Here is a 22,999-nt window from a genome sequence, read left to right as displayed (position 1 = left end):
TCTTTACCTCTTCCACCCAGCTTTTCACATCATCCCTCCCCCATTCACCTAACCAACTTCCCTCTCCTCCACTCCCTTTTTTATTCTGACTTCTGCCCCCTTCTGTTCTAGCCTTGATGCGGGACTTTGTCATGAAATGTCGACTCTTTCATTTCCCTCCATTGAAGCTGCCTGATCTGCTGAATTCCTCCAGCATTTTGTGTGTGTTACCCAAGGACGTTCTTTTGGCATTCTGTTTCTATGGATTGCAAAATCATAAAGGCATTCTCTACCAGTATGTTTGTAATTCTGTTTCACATAATCAATAAATAAATTCTTGGAATTTCTTACCAATTTATCACTCCGTTGCTGGGTTTTACAATGGGACAGTCAGAAACTTACCACACATGATTCCCTTCACTATGCAAAGAAACTTCTATTGGTTTAAAGATGGAAGCAATTTGGAAGTGGGTTACTATTTTCACAAACAGCCCTGTTTATAGATTGCCTGGCATTGTTCAGACTGGCATGTCAGAAGCTAAAGAAATGATCTAATCCTCGCAGCACATTATAGTCTGGATTTATCAAACAGTGCTAGATGTCTATAACAAATGATAATGAGAAAGAATCCACATAAAACAGTGAGATTTACATGGAACAGATTGTATATATAATCATTTATTTATTGTTCTGTTTATTCAGAAAATTGTAGGGGGAAGATGGAAGCAAGAGTAACTGTACTTCACTGTGCACTTGCTGTGAGAAGGTCGATGTGCTTATAAGACCATAAAACACAGGAGCAGAATTAGGCCATCTGGCCCATTCAATCATGGCTGATCCTTTTATTTTCTCCTCCTCAATCCCAGTTCCAGGCACCTTTGATGCCCTGTCCAATTCAGAACCTATCAATCTCTGCCTTATTGAGAGAGGGTATGCATGCATGTACACAAATGTGATACGTGAAATGAATCAACACACACAAAATGCTGGAGGAACTCAGCAGGCCAGGTAGCATCTATGGAAAAGAGTAAACAGTCGGCGTTAAGGGCCAAGACCCTTCATCCCGATGAAGGCTCTCAGCCCAGAATATCGACTGTTTACTCTGTTCTGAAGACACTACCTGGCCTGCTGAGTCCCTTCAGCCTTTTGTGTGTGTTGCTTGGATTTCCAGCATCTGCAGATCTTCTCTGGTATGTGAAGTGAATCATTTTAATTCCTATCATTTGGACTATAAAATTACATTAATATTTCCTTAATAATCTAACAATCACAACTTATATATTTAAAATTGACCCAGCCTCCACTGCTTTATTTGGGAACAGATTTCTCCCATCCTTTAGTGAAGAAGTGCTTTCTGGCATCACCCTTCATGGCCCAGCCCCATAATTTTAAAGTTTTGTTCCTTTGTTCAGACCTCCACCACAGGAAGCAGTTTCTGTTTATCTACATATCAAAACCTTTTAATGTCTCAGCATTAGATTATCCATGAAGGAAGAAATGAAATAGAAGAGGTAGTTTGACCTTTAATTAAAAGAGTAGCCAATAATAATGCTGCTAATATTAACACAATTTTAAACACAACAATTTTTCTGTGTTGTAAAGGGCAAGGTTATTGACTGGCAAGTGGGTGTGAAAGCTTTTCTGTGCTATATGACTCAGTTAATGATGCATGCTTTTCTTTCCTTATTTTTCCAACACGAGGAATGAGTCACGGTGTTTCCCTATCATGCTAGGCATAAAATAGCCATAGTGGTAGTCACTGAGCTGTGTAATACACACTTCTTATCCTGCTGCTCAGTATGTACTTTCTCACTTACACAGAAAGCAATTGGAACATTTGATTAGCTTGTACTGGGAGAGCTCCGTGATGCTTAGATCTGATCTCTCTTTTGTGCGGAGGAGCACAGTTCAGACCTCTCCTTCAGGTGAAGGAGGTCAGGGCCTAGCTGTAGGAGACACAGCCATGGAAGGCATTCCCTTTGGGAGATTGGAAGAAAAATAAGGTGAGAGATGGATGGAAAGAGCATATTATTCAATCCTCTGGGTATTTGCAGCATTGCAGATGTCAACATCTGGAAGATAACTTTTACAGTCAGAGATTTTGAACATTCTTTACTAAATGCAGCATTTCCACTGACTACTGGGAATCTCACACACTGCAACTGTTCAAACTGAAGTGTTTGGGATGCTACTAAGAGTCTTGATCCACACTTCAGGACTGCACAGGAGCCCAGAAATAAGAGAGGAAAGAATGCACCACCACATAAACTCTTCACCCACTCACTCTATCAAGAAGAGTCTGGGGTTCAGTCACCAAAGAACCATAATGGGAGAAAATCACCCTTGATCCTAAGTGAACACCAAAAAAGAAATGCATTTCAATCTTTGAATCTCTGAGATCATTTGCTTGGCAGGTGAACAATTCTTAGAGTTACATTCTCATTTTTTCCAATGCTCTTTTGCTTGCTCTCACATACCTTTTCCCAGCTTTCAAATCTAAGTAAGCATTTATTTCTTTTTCAATATTTCTTTATTTTCAAATGTATTTCTTCACTCACTCTTCTTTCTCACATAGTTCAATGGATTATCTTTGACGTTCCAGCAAACATCTCACCTTCAATTCTTGTGTCACCTTTATCAACCCATTTAAGTCTAGCATATCGGTAAACTAGTGATCTAAGCCTATACTCCTTTATTGTGGCAGAGATCACAATGCACACCTAAATAATACTTGCAAACAAGATAGGTATTTGGAAATGTAAAATCAGGCACAAAGTCAAAAAGGAAAATATTGAACCAGAAGCTTATTCTCAACAGTCGAATTATAGCTCCTACTTTACACAATAGCAGTGAAAAGCATTCAGGCCCATTGGTATCTCTGATTCTTAATGCAGTGTAGAATTGAATTTCATCCAAATAATATGACAAAAACTTTTATTTGTAAAACAAACTGTTACTCCCATTCATCACTTCTCAACTGCACAAAAATTTTATTTACATTCGTTAACACTCCCTTTCCTGTTTCTGGAATGCATCATACTGTTTTCTTTTCTTGAATAGATTGGCAATCTGCCGAACCTTGCTGCCAGCTCTTTGAATTTGGCTATTAGAGATTAAGCATGGCCTAAAAGGAGCTATTTCTTCTTTTGCCCATCATGCTGCTTTCGTTTAGGACAACAATGAAGGTCCTCCATCTCTGGCGGTGTCACGGCTTCCTTCATTGTGTCAGTAGCTTGCTCTCAGTTTGGTGTCAGTCATGCAAGTCCCGGGTGGAGACTCAGGAATACCATCACACTCAGATGTAGGATTCTTCATTGCTGTTTCTGCAACAGTTTTGTTTGACCAATCAGGGATGATAGCCCTGAGCTGAACTCCTGAACCTGGAGGATTGGTGGACCACTTTTAGTGTGGCCTCTACCCTTTGACCTATTTGGCATGGGTGACCCTGCATAAAGCCCTGACTCCAGCCTGCATAGCTCTCTGGGTCATTGAGGCACACAAGCCTCCAACCAATGACAAGGTTGTGGCACTCTTGGAGGAAAAGGAGCTACAATTACCTGTTTGTGGGGAATTGTCAGACTTCCAATGTTTGCAGATTCTTTCTTGCAATAATATCACTGTGGGTTGAAATGTCACCAGAATTAATCAGTGAAACATCATTTTATAATTTATCATTATTGGTCTAATTAAGAGTCATCCTGAACCTGAGTCTAAAATTATAGTTTGACATTTTTTGACTTAACGCAAACAGTGGTCCAAAATTTGTGGAAGTATTGTACTTGTTGCATTCATGGATTCACAGGGGATGCCACTCAGATACATTCATACAATTCTCCACACAACATCTCCATGCCAACCTACAAGGCAATTTGTCTAGTGGAAGATATGGTGCTGAATAATTCTGGATAACAGACTCACAGAAGAGTACAGCATGGGTACAGGCCATTCAGCCCCAGTTGTCCACCCAGACTACGGTGTTCAAGAACTCTTCCCTATTTCTTGCATTCAGGCCATATCCCTCCAAGACCTGCCCTGCCATGTACCTATCCAACTGCTTCTTAAAAGAGACAGAAAATGTAGAATGTACTTCTCTCAATATTTTCTAGTTGCTTTATTACTCAAGGTTAGAAACACTTAGTGCTAACCCAGCAAATGCAAAAGGCTCTCGATTTGCCTTCTGGCTGTAAAACTGAGCCAGCTATTATAGAAACTGTCCAGTTTCCATTTCCTTTCTTTCTGAAAGGAACACATAGTCTGCAGATCCAATTTACCCCAGGCAACCATAAACATAAAATCAACCCGAATATATGTTTTATAAGAGACTTCTTTGTTGATGACCTCTGCTGCCTGTTGAAAATATTATGTGATCATTTTCAGTCCTTGCTCTAACTCTGATTATCAACGTGAGATTTTTAACTCATAAAGCTTTTAAATTCATGGATCTATCTGGAGGCACTTCTGAGCATATCTCAGAAGGGATCCATTCTTCTTTGTTTGCTCAGTTCTGTAGAACAAAGTCATCAAGCGGTCTTTGCCTCTGGCTTCACAGCAGGAAGAAGAAGCAAGAGGAGCGAGCGTGCCTTAATCGGTTTTCACTTCCGGTCAAGAGCCTGTGTTCAATCAACAAGGCTCAGAGGATAAATCATTCTGAGCTTCGATAAGATTAAGTTCAGGGCTGATACATAAAAAAGAACATTCATAACAAAGAACATTCATTCTAATTTCTATACAATGTCCATTTCCAACAAAATTGAGCTTAACCATCTCCTCTTGAGATGCAATGGCATAACAATCATTTAGTGCCGTAATATCTATACCCTGTGGCTGGGGTAAGTGGGATAGAGCTCACCATTGACGAGAAACCTCTCTGGAACAGTTATGTGATCTGTGGCTTCAGAAGCACTGTGGAATGCAATTCTGAAAAGGCTTCCCACAACCCAAAAGGCACAATTCAGGAGTGTGATTGAATATTCTCCAATTGCTGATGTGAGAGCAGCTCCCAGTACAATCAAGCAATTTGACAACATCCAGAACATGGCAACAATGCAATTTTCACCTCACCTAATGCTGTAAATAGGATTCTCCCTCAGTCCAATGTTGATCCATTGTGCATCATCAGTGACAACAGTCAAATATCTTTGCACCATTTGGAAATCAGCAATGTCCACATCCTGTAACACTAAAGGCAGCACTGCCGTGGGTCATTTATTAATCGGACACAATTTTAGGAACCCTTTAAAATCCAGCAATTCACTACCTTACAACAATGTGGGTGTAGCTTCACAACATGCACAGATGCAGTCAAGGTAACTCACCATTCTGAAGAACAATTAAGGATAATTATTAAACTCTGCCCTACCAATAGCAAAAGAATTAGAACTCTTCTTCAATACTACCATAGCCCCCATGCTACTTTTCTTCTTTTAGCAATGATATCAACACCCATTTGCACACAATTCATGAATATAACAAATCATCGTCTCAACCATATTCATATATTTAATCATGGCCAAACATACTGTATAATTGGACACCCATCACCCTGCTGCATACCATCAGTGACTATCTTCTGTTTACATTTTCTGCTTCAAACATTATACAGTAAGTTCACAGACTGTTTTCCCAGCAAAGGCAGGCAGTGAATTTCCTTTCTAAGTGAATTCAGTCAACGCTATCTAGCTCCATCTGGTAGAAGCTATAAAGGAAGATCCATCATACTCTACATACTAGGATAATGCATACATAGTGCATTAGAACTGGGTGAACACTACACGTATTAGAATAAGGTACGACCAGACTATCAGTTAACTCATCAGCTAATAACTCATCGGGGTGATTGATAAGTTCGTGTCCTAAGGTAGAAGGAGATGAGTTATTAACTTCAAACTTTCTGCATAATCACTCAAAGAGTTGAACTGCACATGCATGTAAAGAGAGCTGTATAACTCCTTCTACCGCAGGCCACAAACTTATCAATCACCCCTCATATGTCCATGAAAGAATTATTTTGAGAACAGTGGTATCTTACGTCCCAATTCCCCATGTTGTATTATCTTGATGCACTTAAATAAATACAAGATAATGATGTTGTTTTGTTCAAATAAAGAAAGCCCCTCATAAAATCATCCGAAATTCCAGCAACCATTTTTAATACCAAACAAACAACAAGTATGGGCAACCGCCTTCACTAACCTCTGCAACTAGAACTATGGAGTGATATCACACCTCACTTTCACTCTTGGGGAAATTGGATGTTGGATTATAGAGTCACATTCATTTTATTCATCGTTTCTTCATTGTTTACCTCAGTCTTGGCAAAGTTACCAATATTCAGGCTTTCCTGAGTTGCATATGTTTTTGACCCTCTCACACTTCCTCCTTGGCATTATTTTGAAATTACATACGCAGCATTTTTACCTCACATCATTAAAGTGCCTTCTGAACAGATGTTAATCAATACTGAAGCTGTGCACAACTAAAGGAGAAAAGGGAAAACAAGGAAAATTCAAGCAATACGATGCACCTGAACAGAAAAATATTCACTTAAGCCCCCCTAGAATCACAGAAATTAACAGTACAAGTAAAGGCCATTTAGCCTTGGCACTTAAGCCAGCGTGATGTGTAAATGACACAGAAATCAGAAATTCTAGCTTCCTGTGAAACCATGGTAATTTTAGCTTTGTGGAACAATGTAAAACAGGGGATAGCAAATTAAATGCCCATCTTATGTTCAGCTGTTCCATCCATAGAGGCTGATTTGTTATTGCACACCATTGCACACAATCAAACCACCTGAAACAGGTTGCAAAAGCAAGCCTCACCTATACTGCTTTCTTGATTTGGTGATTTTGTGCAAAGTCAGGTGTGGTGTGAATACACTGAACTCTGTCGTTCTTGCTTGGTTTTGCCATCATTCTTCAAGACCAAGTAAAGAGAAATTGCTTTCGGGTCTGAATCTCAATGTTATGTTGCCTTGTCAAAAGGGTAAAAATCATGTTCAACAACATGCTACTGATTTTTGCCACTGTCAGCCAGTTAGTTGAGACTCCTTTGATATTTCCTGTGAACAGTGAAAACTCATTGTTAATCCCAAAAGCTTCACCATAGGAAACTAACACTTCTTGTACAGGAAGTGTCATGACAAACTAAACAATGTGTAGAACATAAAGAACTTCTGCAGGTTACAAAGATAGCCTTTCATCTGATTTTTGGATCAGAAGAACTGAATATCATTCAAACCCATGTCTATCCATCACTCTAATTCTGAAAAAGACTTGGCAATGTTTTTTCCTGCTTGTCACCCTGTTTCACTCCAGAGACGCGTCTGTATAAATGCAATGCCGCTGAGTGACACAATGGTGGAAATGTTTTGAATCAAATTAGTCAGTACTTCTAACATCTCACTGATTGTCTATGATTGGGAAATGTGGGAGGAGAGCATAGATTATCACTGGCAGTTCTTTTATATTCCATTACAGGGTAAGATGTTAGGATATATAGTGACAAAGTCAATGCCCTACATTCAGATGATTTTCAAAATGAGCAAAAAGTCTTGACCAGAGTATTTTCAATAGAGTAGTGTAATAGCTAATCAAACTTCAGGCCATGTATTTTCATCCCCTCAGACACAACATGGCAGCTAGTTCTAAAGAGTAACTCTTTTTCTCAATGGCAAATATTCTTCTAGTATTGTAACTGTTTCCAGGATAAGCCCTTCTTTATTATGGGAATTAATCCATATTTTTAAACTATGTGCTCTACATATGAACCAAACTGACCTCAGAATTGCTTTATACATATGACTGCGATGTTTAGCACAGCCCCGACACCATATATAAATTTGCTGACGACCCTGCTGTCTTAGGCCAGATCAAAGCTGGTGGCAAATCAGCATATAGGAGCGAGATTTTATCTGGCTGAGTGGTGCCACAACAACAACCTCTCACTCAATGTCAGCAAGATCAAGAAGCAGATTATTGACTTCAGGAGGAGGAAATTGGAAGTCCACGAGCCAGTTCTCAATGGGGGATCAGAAATTGAGAGGGTCAGCAACTTTAAATTCCTCAATGTTATCATTTCAGAGGATCTGTTCAGGGTCCAGAACTGAAGTACCATTATGAAGAAAGCGTGACAGCTCCTCTACTTTGTTAGAAGTGGGTGAAGATTCTGTATGTCATCTAAAACTTTGACAAACTTTTATACATGAGTAGTGAAGAGTATATTAACTGGTTGCATCACAGCCTAGTATGAAAACACCACTGCCTACAAAACATAGTGGATACAACCCAGTCCACCATGGTTAAAGCCCTCCTCACCACTGAGTTCATTAACGTGGAGAGCTGTTACAGCAAAGCAGCATCCATCATCAAAACTCCCACCACCCAGGCCATGCTCTCTTCTCGCTGCTGTCATCAGAAAGAAGGATACAGGAGTCTCAGGACCCACACCACCAGTTTCACGAACAGTTATTACCCTCAACCATCAGGCTCTTGAACCAGTGGGGATAACTTCACTCACCCCATCACTGAACTGTTCCCACAACCTATGGACTCACTTTCAAGGACTCTTCATCACATGTTCTTGACAGGCATAACTATTTATTTATTATTACTATTATTTCTTTTTGCATTTGCTCAGTTCGCTGTCTTTTGCACATTGCTTGTCTTTTCTGCAAATGCTCACAAGAATATGAATCTCAGGGTTGTATATAGTCACGTATATGCACTTTGATAATATATTTACATTGAATTTTGAACACTGAAATTTGAATGTTTAAAACACTGCATACAGTAAATCACAAGCTCACGACTGATCTGGAGTATATTGTTGATCATTATGTCAGTCTCCATTCATCGAGCATTTCCTAGCTTATACAAATGGACATGTTATTTACCTTAGTCAGGATACATCCTGGACCTACATTACTGCAAACCTCTGATTTATGCAATTGTCATACAATAGGAAGCAATGTTACAACTTCACAAAAGTTCATTGCATTCAGTACTGATCTCCCCATTGTAGGAATGATATGGAGGCTTTGGGAGGATTGCAGAAGGGATTTACCAGGATACTGTTTGGATTACACAGCATGTGTCATAAAGTAAGGTTGGACAAACTAAAGTTATTTTCTCTGAATCAGCAGAGGCTGAGGAAGATCTTATTGAAGGTTATAAAATTATGAGAGGCAAAGGCAGAGTAGACAACTAGTATCTTCTTTCCCAGTGTTCAAAGATTCAAGATCCGAAGTTCAAAATGCATTTATTATTAAAGAATATATATGCAGTTTGCAATCCTGAGATTGCTACAAAACAAAGAAAACCATGGAACCTGTTCAAAGAAAAACATCAAACCTGCAATGTGCAAAAAAAGAACAAATTGTGCAAGCAGCAAAAATCAAGCGAAAAGCACAGAACATGAAATAACAAACCATAGAGTCAACGAGACAGGCCAGGAGTATTCAGTTCAGTCTTGTGCTGCGTTGTTCATTGACTGCGAGCCACTCAGCCAGACCACACCCATCAAAATTGCACAAAATAACAACAAAAAAAGGAGCCCCAAAAACCAGAAATACATCATAACATGGACTACAAAGTCCAGTCTGCAAATCGCATCGATTAAACTTTGCACAACACCCAAGACTCTGGCAGCAACAAGCGAGAGGGAGAATGAGGCAAATCGAATGCAGTCACCTTCCTCCGGGAGCAGCAAGAGAGGGAGGCCGGTCACTTGCAGGCAACCGGCTCTGAACACCCGCTCACTTTCTCCTCTCTCCCTCATTGATTTCAATCTTCGTCACTGCTTTAATCAGTAAGGTCAGTGAGGAATGGACTCGATCATGGTCTGGTGCCCTGTCTCCAGGGTTCTTGGCATACTTCGCTTGAAAACTCACCAAACTCCCTCAGAGACAGCAATCGGCCTGAAAACACACTGTGGATCACAGGCTCCAACAGGAGCTGAATATTATTTGAAAGGAAAAGTAAAGGAAGTAAAAGAAGTAATTTTGTGAACTGATTGAAGAACATCACCATTGGTCACATTGTTCGCTGGTGCATTTTCTCCAGAGAGGAAATATCTAATACTAGAGGGCATGCATTTAAGGTGAGAGTGGCAAAGTTCAAAGATGCACAGGGCCAGATTTTTACACAGAGAGTGATGGGTGCTTGATTGTACTGTCAGAGGTGGTAGTGGAAACAGATGTGAAAGAGCTATTTAAGAAGCACTTAAGCAGACGGTGAATATGCAGAAAATGATAGGTTTTGGACCATGTACAGACAAAAGGGATTAAATGTCATTAGCTTAATTAATTTGGCAGAACATTGTGGGCCAAAGGGCCATTCCCAGTGTTATACTATTCTATGTCCTACAGTTTTAGAGCATGGAAACAGTCCCTTTTCCCATTAAGTCCAAGTGACCATCAAACAGCCATTGGCACTCATTCTACACAATTCTAACTTTAATCACCCCTCATTCCTATTAACTCCTTCCCAGATTTCACCCCCCTCACCTACACATGAGGGGTTCTCAATGGTGGCTGATGAACTGTGTTTCTGGGCAGTGGGAAGAAACTGGAGCGCCAGGAAAATCCAGATATTCAAATGGAGACCATGCCGACTCCTCATAGACTCCTCCATGTTTCAGGATCGAACCTGCGTCACTGGAGCTAAAAGGCATCAGCACTACCAACTGCACCCACCGCCACGACTGAATTCAGTGGAAAATGCATATTACTTTGAAAAGAAATTCAAGGATCCCAAATTCAGTCTCTGTAATTGGCTATATGATTCATCGTTTTCATCATATATTGTAACACACCTGTGTAAAAATGTGGAGAGAATTCTTACCAGCTGCATCACTATCCATAATATCCAAGACAACTTCAAGGAGATAACCTTAGGAAGGCACCACCCAGGATATTGTCTCTTCACACTGTTACCTTCGGGAAGGAGGTACAGATGCCTGTGGGCACACACTCAGCAATTCAGGAACAGCTTTCTCCCCTCTGCCATCCAATTTCTAAATGGACATTAAATCCATGAATGCTACCTCACTACTTTTTTATTTCTATTAGTTTGCACTACTTATTTTAACTTAACTATATAATAGACTCACACATATACACACACACACACACACACATATATACTTAATATAATTCAATTTTTATCTATATTTAATTGTCATATTTGTCATATATTTCATTGGACTGTTGCCATAAAGTTAACAAATTTCATGACATAAGCCAGTGATATTAAATCTAATTGTGATTCTGATTTTTACATGAAATAGTACAACAGATAAAGTTTATTTCCCTTGACAAATCAAAATAAATTACATTCTTACTCCAAATTACTAACCAACACTTCCCTTATTCACCACCCCTCCCCTGACAAGCCTATAGCTCCCCTTTATCCTCCCCTACCCATATGCATATGCTGGAAAGAATATGTGTTATGTCAAAACTTTCTGTTGGGATGTTTCCTGTAGTTGAAAAAGATGTTAGCAAGCACACCTAATGAATGATTAAGTTACTGGCTAGCAGAGGATGCATTGCTCTGAAAAGTCAGGAAAGAAAATTGGAAGAGAAAAAACGATAACTTAAATTTTTTGGCTATCTAAAGAGAAATCTGTTATGGTATTCTCATTAAAAACTGGCCACTTTGCCTCAAAGAGTTAAAAAGAAATACTGTACATCTGCCCATACGTTTTGGATTGATCTGTTGAAAGCCACTTTTGGAATTGTTTGTAATAGATCACCCTAAACTGGTTTTTAAATCCTAGTGCATATCTCCAGCCAAGTCATGTAATGCTCTCAGTGTCGTTCCAAAGTTTCCATACACTGGTTGGTTGTCATTAACTCCCCCAGAGATCCCCCAATCCTACCATGACCACAATCCAGAGTTCCTTTGGAGAGCTCTCCTCTACGGCATCTGCCTGCCTGTCTATGATTCTCACAGTTAGAATGGAATGACTTAAGAGTTTCAGCAGTGTTATGTGTCAGCCCACAGAGGTTGTCAGTGGAAGTCTGCTCCTCCCTTTTATACAGACACCTCAACCAGAAAAGAAAGTAAAAGTTCCGAAGCAACAGCAGGGGCAGTCTGAAGTCTTTTCTCTTTTTAAAAAACTGTAGTCCCTTCATCAACTGAGCAGGAAGGATACCACTGAAAGTTAAAGGGTACGTGCACTGTGCTTATTTATGATCTGTGAGCTTTCTCCTTTATACTTACTTCAGATGAATGCTTGTCACTGTTTTATAAAAAAAGAGCTGGAGCAGACTCGCAGCTTCGCTTATGCTTATTGTGACCATGAAGAAATCCTTTGTGAAAATCAATGCAGAGCAGGGTTCAGAATAGCATGATATTTATACTTATTGCTCTGGGCTACTTTTGTTCAAGCTAAAGAAGAAAATGAAGTTGGAAGATGTAGATTTTAAATGCAAAATTAAAGAGGAGAGGTAACTTGCTTTCTAATTTGTAAAGATGTTATTAAAGAAACTCAATTATTCTTTTTCCACCTACTTGTGCCAATGACCGTACCATATTAAATCTTCTTTCTCACGCTGTGCTGAGTTACAATTATTGCAGTATTGTAGGAGCAGGCTTCATGCTGAGCTTTGTTAATAGTTTTGTTCTGATTTGAAGGCAGTGCTGCACAATTACATGGTTAAAGACTCGAATGTACTTCAGTTACTTACATAAATCCGGGATTTCTTATTGCTGTCACCTTATGCACAGATCAATATGCTAATACACTTAGCACTGTTGAGTCTGATTTTGCTGTGTCACATCGTGAGGAATCTCCATTTACACAACATAGTTTTAGCGAAACAGCAGAGACTAGAATCCTATGTTCTTGCTCCTCTGCAGTGCACAACATTGTGTAACTTAATGTGTGCAGTAAGTTTACATATTTATAAATATATTTTTAGAATAATTGAACATCTAGTTTCAAGACTGTAATTTAATCAAGGAGGTTCGGTTAACATCGTAAAAAGCAACAGTGTAGTCCAAGCAATTTATAAATGTTATCTGAAACCCTCACTTAAGGAGAAGTATTTCATTTACTTAACTCCCTGGTATCTGATAGTTAAAGTGGCTCTGATTTCATTTGAATGCAAACCTTTTCCCCTTTATTAATAAACTTTTGCACAAACTAGGATACTTGTGGATAACACCAGCAATATGAAGTAGGCACACATATATCATTGGTTCTCTCCTCACTTGAGAAAAACATTTTTAATAATAGTATCCCTTTAACAATTATGTTCTGTTTATGATATGTTGAAACTTCCACCTTTTCTATTTATTATCTAGGTTTCTTGACGAAATATTTCTTTCAGAACATAGCCAGATAAATTGCTTAGATAATGAATGTTATAAAGGGCATCTGCAAGTTACAACGTCCTCATTGTTTATTTCTTATCCATGTCAGTTCAGTGCTGGGTTATTAAACATGTGCCAAGACCTAAACTGTTAATTCTAAAGCACAAGCCTGATCAGGATGCTTCAGATGTCTTTGGCTTTTCTTGGGCTTGGGTTGCAATCTGTTTTGCCATATGCGTTGTAGCTGTTGGCGACACATCCTTGTGAAAGTGTGGAGATGCTGGTGGGTGTAATGGTGTGTGAAGGACAAGAGAGGAGGGAGTTAGATACAGCATGTGGGAGGAGCTGTGAGCTGAGAACCAAAGGTCGTCGTAATCAGACTCTGTTGAATATCTCTGAGGAAATATCTGAAAGGAATTAATTACATTTTGTATTTTATGAGCCTGATATGATTAATAACTCGAGGGTGATTCTGTTCACGTTCTCGAAGTAGCTTGCAGCAGAAGTGGTAAAGAGCTTTTTTTTTGCATTTTCTGTGTGATTGTGATTACTGCCTGCCTACACTTGCTTAATTCAAATACTTGGTGAGATTAATTTGTGTGAATAGGACTCTGAGCAAGCTTAACAGGACCATGCCTGCACCTGGGAAGTTATGACTTTTGTGCCGTGGTTTATGCCTAATACAAAAATACTAGGTAAGGTCCAGTATTAGAACAGTGTTAAACAATTGCTTCTCAGCAAAAATCATATGCTAGATAGCTTTCCCCTCAGGATTACTGATTAGTGTTGTGAAAAGGTTGGTACAAAAGCATCAACAATTTGAAAATGGAAGGTCACAAGATGTGAAGGAAAAACAAAGAGTGACCATACGCTTACAGAGCCAAATCTGGCCATTCAGCCCTACAAATCTATCCTGGTCCTCATGCTCTGCTCAAATCTTGTCCTCTTACATAATTTCATCTTTCCTGTTAAAGACAAGGCTGGTCATCCTGCCCTTACAAGACAAGAGACAAGAGGCATCACTGGGTAGGGGTGACAATGGATCAGGAAATCTCATTCAATACTGTGCTAGAATGACAAGGTGGGGCCTTTACTGTCCATTTATAACTGTCCCTGAATTAGACATGCAGCAATGACTCTATCACATTGATGATATATGGAGGCCAGAATGGGCAAGGAATGTAAAGTGTCTTCCTGAAGACTGGTTCAGAGCTAACAAGCCTTTGTGGCAAAATCCTGTTGATTGGTGGCCGATGATAACAATAGCAACATTTTATTCCAGAATTTCTTGAATTTAAATTTCACATCTGTCAGCATGACCTTCAAACTCATGTATCTACGATGGGTCATTTATATTTCTGGATGCTAGTCCAGTGTCATTAAATGTGGGCTGAGAAACTCAGTCCAATTTTATAGAATCCCAAGCAGCATATGAAGGACTCCAACTTGCAGCTTGAAGCAGCCTGGCTGTGTTATATGAATCTCTGGCTGATTATCATGTTCAAGGCATTTGGCATAAAGGAAGTGGATGGGTGATGAGCTTCACTTTAAATATGGCTACATTGGGCTATTATGCTTATGAAAGAGAAGATGGTGCAAAAGCGTCAAAGATGGAATCAAGAGGATGCCATCTTTGACACAGTATTCTTAAGGGACATCAAGGTGTTTAATGCTGCTTCCAACAAAGTAAAAGGGATTTATTCGTATTTCTATTAATTAATCATGTGGCCAGAGTCAGTGCTAATTGCATAATTTCCCTTAATGTGATGGTGATCTGCCTTCTGGAACCATGACAGTCTTTCTGGTGGAGATAATTCCACAGTGCTGTTGAGTTGGATGTAGACTCGTTGATGAAGAAGGACCAGCAGTTTATTTCTAGGTCAGATGGTGTGCAACCATGTAGGTGGAGTCTCCAGAAGTCTGAAGCCCTTGTCCTTCTTGGTAGTCAAGGTCACAAATTTGGATGATGCTTCAGAGTAATCTTGATGAGTACCTTCAGATTATTTTATAGATTGCATTTGCTGCAAACACTGTGAGCCAGTAATGCAGGCAATAAAAGTTTATGATGACAGAATGGATCACTTTGTTACTGAGCTTTTGGAATGAATCCCATCCAAGCAAGTACAGAGAATTTATTTATATTCCTGACATGAGTTGTAGATGCTAGAAAGGATTTTGGATGTCAGAAGGTAGATATTCACCACTGGATACTGACTTCTGATCGGCTCTCTAGCCACACTAGTTGCATATTTGATCCAGTTGAGTCTCTTGTCAATTATAAGCCCCGTGATATTTATTGCTAGAGTGGGCTTAATAATAGTAAAGCCACTCAATGCAAATTATATGTAGTTGGATGCTTTCATCATTGGAGATAATCATTGCCTGGCACTCTTGTGACAAAACAGTTACTTTCCAGTAATAAGCCTAGAATTCATAGAATGTTGTCTATGTTTGATGAACAGACAGTTTCATTTGATAAAGAAAGTGAATTTTGTGCAATCATCAGCCAACGTCCTCATTTCTCAATTTAGGTTGGAAGGAAGGTCATTGATGACACAGAAGAGAAGGCTGTTGTGAGTAACTCTAATGTGCTGGGGCTCGGATGTTTGATCTCCTAAAGTAGCCTCAATGCCAAGAGCAGGAACTCTTTATCTCATTCCAACAATTCAACATTTGGGTACACATTTGAACCAAGACTGTGGTAAGGTGCGCAGCCATGTAGTCCTGGTGAAACCCAAAGCCAAATGGACATCAATGAATAAGTTGCTGGTAATGAACTGCTGCTTGTGAGAATTGTTGATGTAAAATTCCATCAGTTTCTGATTATTAAGAGCAGTCTGATTGGATGGAAATTAGCTGGTTTGGATTTGTTCAATATTACACATTGTCAGGTAGATGACAGTGTTGTGATCACTCTGGAACAACTTAACTCAAAGTATGGCTAATTATGGAGGGCAGGACTAGAGCAAATCTTCAGTAATACAGCCACGGCTTTGTAATTCTCGATAGCATTTGCTGTTCTAAGGGATGGCAAACATGTTTTGATATTGGCTGGAATGAATTGGATTGACTCAGGACTGCCTTTTGTTGAAGGTAGGGATCTCCAGAGGAAGCTGTGATGGATCATTAATGCAGCAGTTCTGGCTGAACACAGTTGCAATTATTTCAGTCTAATCGTTAGTACTCACATGCCAGATTGTTCTGCACCATCTATTTTTATTGAGGATGGTGATCTGTTTGGAAACTTCTCCTCCCATTAACTATTTAATTGCTCACCACCATCCACTGCTGGGTGTGCTGGAACTTCTGAGCTATGAACCACACAAAATGCTGGAGGAACTGAGCAAGTTAGGCAGCAACTATAGAGAGGAATGAACAGTTAATGTATTGGGCTGAGACCTTCATCACGACTGATAACTGTCTATCATCTAGGACTACCAATTGTGTGGTGCTTTTGATTTTTAGAATGCATTTAGTCCTATACTTCAGTTTTTCTGTGTTGGAAACTCATTTCTAGATGCATCTGATGCTCTACTAACTCCTGAATGAACCACAGTCAAACCTCTGTAAAGGCCATGATGTTTCAGATTGTGATAATATATGCGACCAATGGAAGTCCACAGAACCTCGTGGAAGGCCAGTTTTGGACTGCACTATCTATGAGTTTAACCCTTTAAGTATAAGTAGTGGACTGCACAATCAATGAGTCTAACCCATTAAGTATAAGTAGAATGTCACTCTACAGCTGGAGATCACTCATGGTGTGAAGATGAGAACTTTTTCTCCACAAACCCTGAGTGATGATCACTTCTACTAATGCTGTTTTTGATAGATGCATCTGCCATGGGACATTTGGTAAGGATGAGGTTATGGGTTAATCTTTACTCACCTTCTGCTGCAGATCCACTCTGGAAGCTATTCCCATCAAGATTCTGTAAGCTCAGTCAGTGCTGAGGCCACTCTTGGAGATAAATATTGAAGAACCCCATCCAAAGAATATTCCGTGTCCTTGATTCTTCCAAGATGTTCTTCAAAAGTGTGGGACACTGATTAACTATCTGAAGGAGGACAGTGGGTGGCAATTAGGAGGGGGTTTCTTGCTCCTATTTGATCTGATACCATAAAACATCGTAAGTCAGGTCAAGTCAAGTCAACTTCTATTGTCATTTCAACCATAACTGCTTGTACAGTGCATAGTAAAAATGAGACAATGTTTTTCAGGACCATGGTGTTACATGACACATTACAAAAAACTAGACTGAACTACGTAATAAAAGAAAACACAGAGAAAGCTACACTAGACTACAGACCTACACTGGACTGCATAAAGTGCACAAAAACAGTGCAGGCATTACAATAAATAATAGTCAGGACAATAGGGCAAGGTGTCAGTCCAGGCTTCAGGTATTGAGGAGTCTGATAGCTTAGGGGAAGAAACTGTTACATAGTCTGGTTGCCTTTTCCCAGATGGCAGGAGGGAGAAGAGATTGTATGAGGGGTGCATGGGGTCCTTCATAATGCTGTTTTCTTTGCGGATGCAGCGTGTAGTATAAATGTCTGTGATGGCGGGAAGAGAGACCCCAGTGATCTTCTTAGCTGACCTCACTATCCACTGCAGGGTCTTGTGATCCAAGATGGTGTAATTTCCGAATCAGGCAGCGATGCAGCTGCTCAGGATGCTCTCAATACAACCTCTGTAGAATGTGATGAGGATAGGGGGTGGGAGATGGACTTTCCTCAGCCTTTGCAGAAAGTAGAGATGCTGCTAGGCTTTCTTTGCTATGGAGCTGGTGTTGAGGGACCAGGTGAGATTCTCCGTCAGGTGAACTCCAAGAAACACACAACAATCTCTACTGAGGAGCCATTGATGTTTGGCAGGGTGTGGTCGCTCCGTGCCCTCCTGAAGTCAACAACCATCTCTTTTGTTTTGTTCACATTAAGAGACAGGTTGTTGACTCTGCACCAGTCCGTTAGCTGCTGCATCTCCTCTCTGTAAGCTGACTCGTCGTTCTTGCTGATGAGACCCACCACGGTCGTGTCATCGGTGAACTTGATGATACGGTTCGAGCTGTGTGTTGCAGCACAGTCGTGGGTCAGCAGAGTGAACAGCAGTGGATTGAGCACACAGCCCTGGGGAGCCCCCGTGCTCAGTGTGATGGTGTTGGAGATGCTGCTCCTGATCCGGACTGACTGAGGTCTCCCAGTCAGGAAATCTAGGATCCAGATGCAGAGGGAGGTGTTCAGGCCCAGTAGGCTCAGCTTTCCAATCAGTTTCTGAGGGATGATTGTGTTGAATGTTTAACTGAAGTCTATAAACAGCATCCAAACGTACGTGTCTTTTTTGTCCAGGTGGGGGGTGGTGGCAATGGCGTCATCTGTTGAGCGGTTGGGACGGTACACAAACTGCAGGGGGTCCAGTGAGGGGGGCATCAGGGTCTTGATATGCCTCATGACGAGCCTCTCGAAACACTTCATGATGATGGATGTGAGTGCAACAGGACGGTAATCATTAGGCAGGACACTGAGGACTTCTTCGGCACAGGGACGATGATGGCGGCCTTGAAGCTCATTGGAATAGTGGCGCTGCTCGGGGAGATTTTGAAGATGTCAGTGAGAACATCTGCTAGCTGGTCTGCACATCCTCTGAGCTCTCTACCAGGAACGTTGGCTGGTCCAGCAGCCTTCCGTGGGTTGACCCTGCACAGGGTTCTTCTCATGTCGGCCACGGAGAGACACAGCACCTGGTCATTTGTAGGAGGTGTCATTTTAAGGAGCAGAATCAACATTAAGGACACCCGGAGTTTCTGACTGCTCCCTGTAAACAATAACGAGGTAAGTAGGTCTCTCCTAGTGGTTGAACAAGACTTACCCAGAAATGGTAATCAAGGAATCTGACACGTTACCTGTAAGGTAGGTAATAGAATGTGAGTACAACACTGTCAGACTGCTGCTTGACTAGTTGGTGGAACAGCTCTCCCAAGTTAACTGCCAGCCAGTAGATGTCTATAGGACATTGCAAGGTGAGCTGAGCTGAGAGGAAATGTAGTGCCTTAACAGATACTAAATGGTCTTCCTGTTCAATTCTTTTTTTTTGCTTTGTTTTCACATAGCAGCTTTGGTGAATTGCTGGCTCATTTTAGAGGGAATTTAAGAGCGAACCACATTGAAAGGTTGAAAGCCACATGTCAACCAGAGTGGCTAGCATTAGTAAACTTCTTCCTCTGGAGGCATTAGTGAATGGTGAGTTTTTATGATAGTCTGGTGAGTTTTTAGATCTTATTACTTATGGCCAGTTTTCCTTATTTATTCCACATATTTAACTAAATAGAAATTCAACAAGAACCCACATGGGAACTGAACTTAGGTCTCTGCTTTGTCAGTCCAGTTCTCTGTAAATCAATGTGGTAATCTCATAGCAACACCACCATTCCACTGATGGAATAAAGCTGCTGATTTTCAATGCATGGAAAACTCACAAGGCTGACTTTAAGGAAGCTATGTGGTGGAACAAAGAGAAAGAAAGGATCTGATTTGCCGCTGCAGATGTCTCAGAACGTACCAAACTTGTGGAGTGACTTCTCTTACTTAAAGATATCAGTGGGTGGGAGGCTTAAAATGGGATTTTGATTATCCTGTATCAATCAAAGACATTGAAACAGAGTATCATTTGAAATGAGTTAATGGACAGATTAATACAAGGATCCTCAAGGCTACTGGCTTCAGTCATTGGATAAACTTTAACGGAGTAGTTTTAAAGAAGTTAGATCTGTTAATTAGTGAAAAAATTCAAACCAAGATATTGTTGGAACTTGTTATGAATTTTTGTGAGAACATGATAAAAAAGATAAAAATATGTTCCTAATGAAAGTCCAACATTTCTTTTGATATTCATGGAATCTTCTGAACTAGTTGGAATAAGAGTTAATGATCAAATTTTGTAAAGCCACAGTCTTAACTTTTCAAGAACAATTGTTTGTGACCCCTGTGGATAGAACTCTTAACTTCCCATTACATTATTGTGAAGCTAAGGAGTATAATTCCCAGGGTTATCCCTATTTCCTTTCTTCAGCAAAGGATAACATTTGTCAGACTCCAATCAGCTGCTACTATTCCTGTGGCCAATGGGGGCATGAAAATCATTGTCAAGCTTAATAGGCCTTAAGATACATAATGTGTGGTCATTTCTTGTACCAGTGGAAGGACTGGACATGACACTACAGGAAGGACCACCGTCTTCAAACTAATCAGCCTCAAATAAGCAACTTTCCAAGGAAAACTAATGGATGATCCAAAACTAGCCACCAGAAGTGGTGCTGATGAACAGCAGCCCGTGCTATCCTTAATAGAAAATTAAATATCCAATTCGAGTCACAACATCAGGATGATGTAAAGTGGTTTACAGCTAAGAAGCATTGATGAACAATTGCAACCTGGTCATGTACTATTGCCTGTAGAAAGCACTACAAACCAAGCTCACCTGATTTTTGGAAAATTAGCTTTAACTAATACAGTATAAGCAGTTGTTAATAAGTAATGATGTAAATTAGGAAATGAGATTTTCTGTTAAGTAAGTTTCCTTCTGTAAAGTTCAGCCTTTGAATTAATTTCACTAATAACAAGATGTATTATTAAAATTGATGGCAAAAATTGTGGCATCAGACTTTCCTCCCTGTTTCAGAATTGACCTGCAGCAGGAAGTTCCAGACCTTAACTGCATTGTCACCCAATCAAGAATGAAGAACAATGACAGTTTCTATAGAATAGTGTTAATTTTCATGTCCCATTACAATCAGTCAACAGAATCACATAATTTTTGAACTCACTACAATATTATTATAACCTTAGACAATGAGATATAATGACAAGAGACATTGAAAGCATGGAAAGCAAGCTCCTTTTTCCCAGGGTGGAAATGGCTAAATTGAGGGGGCATAATTTTAAAGTGATTGGAGGAAAGTATAGGGAGGCTGTTAGAGTTAAGTTCTTTGCGCAGAGAGTGGTGGATGTGTGGGACACCCTGCTTGGAGTGGTGGTAGAGACCAGGTACATCAGGGACATTTAAGAAAATCTTACACGTGTACATGGATGATGGGGAAAAAGCATGGCTTTGAAAGAGCCATGGGTATGATTGATCTTACAGTAGGTTTGAAGGTCAGCAAAACACTTTGACTTCACTGTGCTGTAATGTCCTATGTTCTCTGTTCTATCTTGTAAAATTAAAGACGTAAGGAAGTTTAGTTTTTTGGTAGTTTTGGTTTGACACAATAGGAGTTTAACATGACCAAAAGGAAATTTAAGTAGTTATTTTAGCAGAATTAGTTTTTCCCTCCAATAAAATCCAATCTTTCCCAACAGTGTTTACACAATGGTTACAATTTCACTGAAGTGGGAACTTCTGGTATTTTCCTGTCTTCATCCTTCTATGAAGAATGTGGCAATTGTTTCCTGTCCTTTCCTGATACACATGTACACATCCTCAAACAGAAATCACAGATAAGGAATAGGACACTACATTAATTGTTCCTTTCATACAAGAGTTCTTAACCTGGGGTTCACAGACCCTTGATTCCAGGGGGTCTGTGAACTTGGATGGGAAAAAAAATTAACATCTTTATTTTCACTAACTTCTAACTGAAAGTTAGCATTTCCGTCGATTATGAATATAGGCAACAAACCACAGTAGCATTAGCAGTACCTGTGACAATATCACCAATAGAAATCATAGGTATTTTCGTATCACATTACAGTTACAAATATCTCAAAATATAATTTACAGCTCACCAATCACTACTTCAACATTACAGTAGTTACTAGACCTGCTGCTAGGTCAGATGTGATTGCAGTCTTCTTGTCTGCAGACACTTGTGTTATATAGCTGGCCAGCTATCAGGCTGCCCTGCATCTAGTAGTTGCTCAGCCACCAAACAGTGAAGTCACGTGTTCTCACATTTGTGACACCGTCGTCAACGTTGCTCTCCATTATTCCCTGTCTACAATTGCATGTTGATCAATGCATAGAGGGAGGAGAGTCATTCCTATTGTTCAACTTTTACAAAACTGCGCAGTTCAAATGAGAGTTCTTAACTCTCCACAGAGCCACATGACTCCATGCACACCAGTAGCCAAATTCTAGGAAGGATTACTGCTGTAATCCTTATGTCTATCCAAGTATCAAGAGCCATTAAAAGTGCTAAGACATTGGATATGTTGTAAAGCTTACAATTTTACTTACTTGACATACAAATTTCTTGAATATCTTACATTTCAGTTAGTTAACATGCAGATTATGTATTTATTTGCAGATTTATCAAACAAATAAAACTGCTTTTCAATATGATTGGTTTCTTTTGTAATCCTGTGTACTTTATTTTCTGTATTTATGTACATTATTTGAGAAAGGGTCCATAGGCTTCATCGGACTGCCAAAGGAGTCCATAGCATAAAAAAGGTTAAGAACCCCTGCATTAGTGGGTCTGAGATGTTGTGGTAATATGTTGCCATGAACAGCAAACATTGTTTCTTGGTGGATCAGCAATAAAACCTTTTACTGGGTTGTTTAACTTGTTGTAAACAAAATATTATGCTCAGACACCTGGAATTCTTGGCTCTGGTTTCTCATTGAGCGTAAGTGATTAAAAAACACGGAACTCTTGTGAAAATAGAATTACTCAATGCTTGTCTATATTTGCTGGCATGATCAA

At 39.9% G+C, this 22,999-nt stretch overlaps 1 protein-coding gene across 1 annotated transcript in view; it reads left to right on the top strand.

The window, feature by feature from the left end:
• Positions 1-11,919: 11,919 nt before the first annotated feature.
• ppp2r3a (protein phosphatase 2, regulatory subunit B'', alpha) overlaps positions 11,920-22,999 on the top strand; it is a 343,519-nt gene continuing 332,439 nt past the window's right edge. Inside the window, exon 1 of the mRNA XM_059948908.1 lies at positions 11,920-12,151. The gene's annotated coding sequence lies outside the window, so the exon portion shown is untranslated. The remainder of the gene's footprint in view (positions 12,152-22,999) is intronic.

The sequence above is a fragment of the Hypanus sabinus genome, chromosome 2 (genome assembly GCF_030144855.1).
Source record: "Hypanus sabinus isolate sHypSab1 chromosome 2, sHypSab1.hap1, whole genome shotgun sequence".
NCBI classification, from domain to species: domain Eukaryota; kingdom Metazoa; phylum Chordata; class Chondrichthyes; order Myliobatiformes; family Dasyatidae; genus Hypanus; species Hypanus sabinus.
The sequence above is the reverse complement of the archived record's forward strand: the minus strand, read 5'-3'. Positions and strand labels throughout refer to the sequence as shown.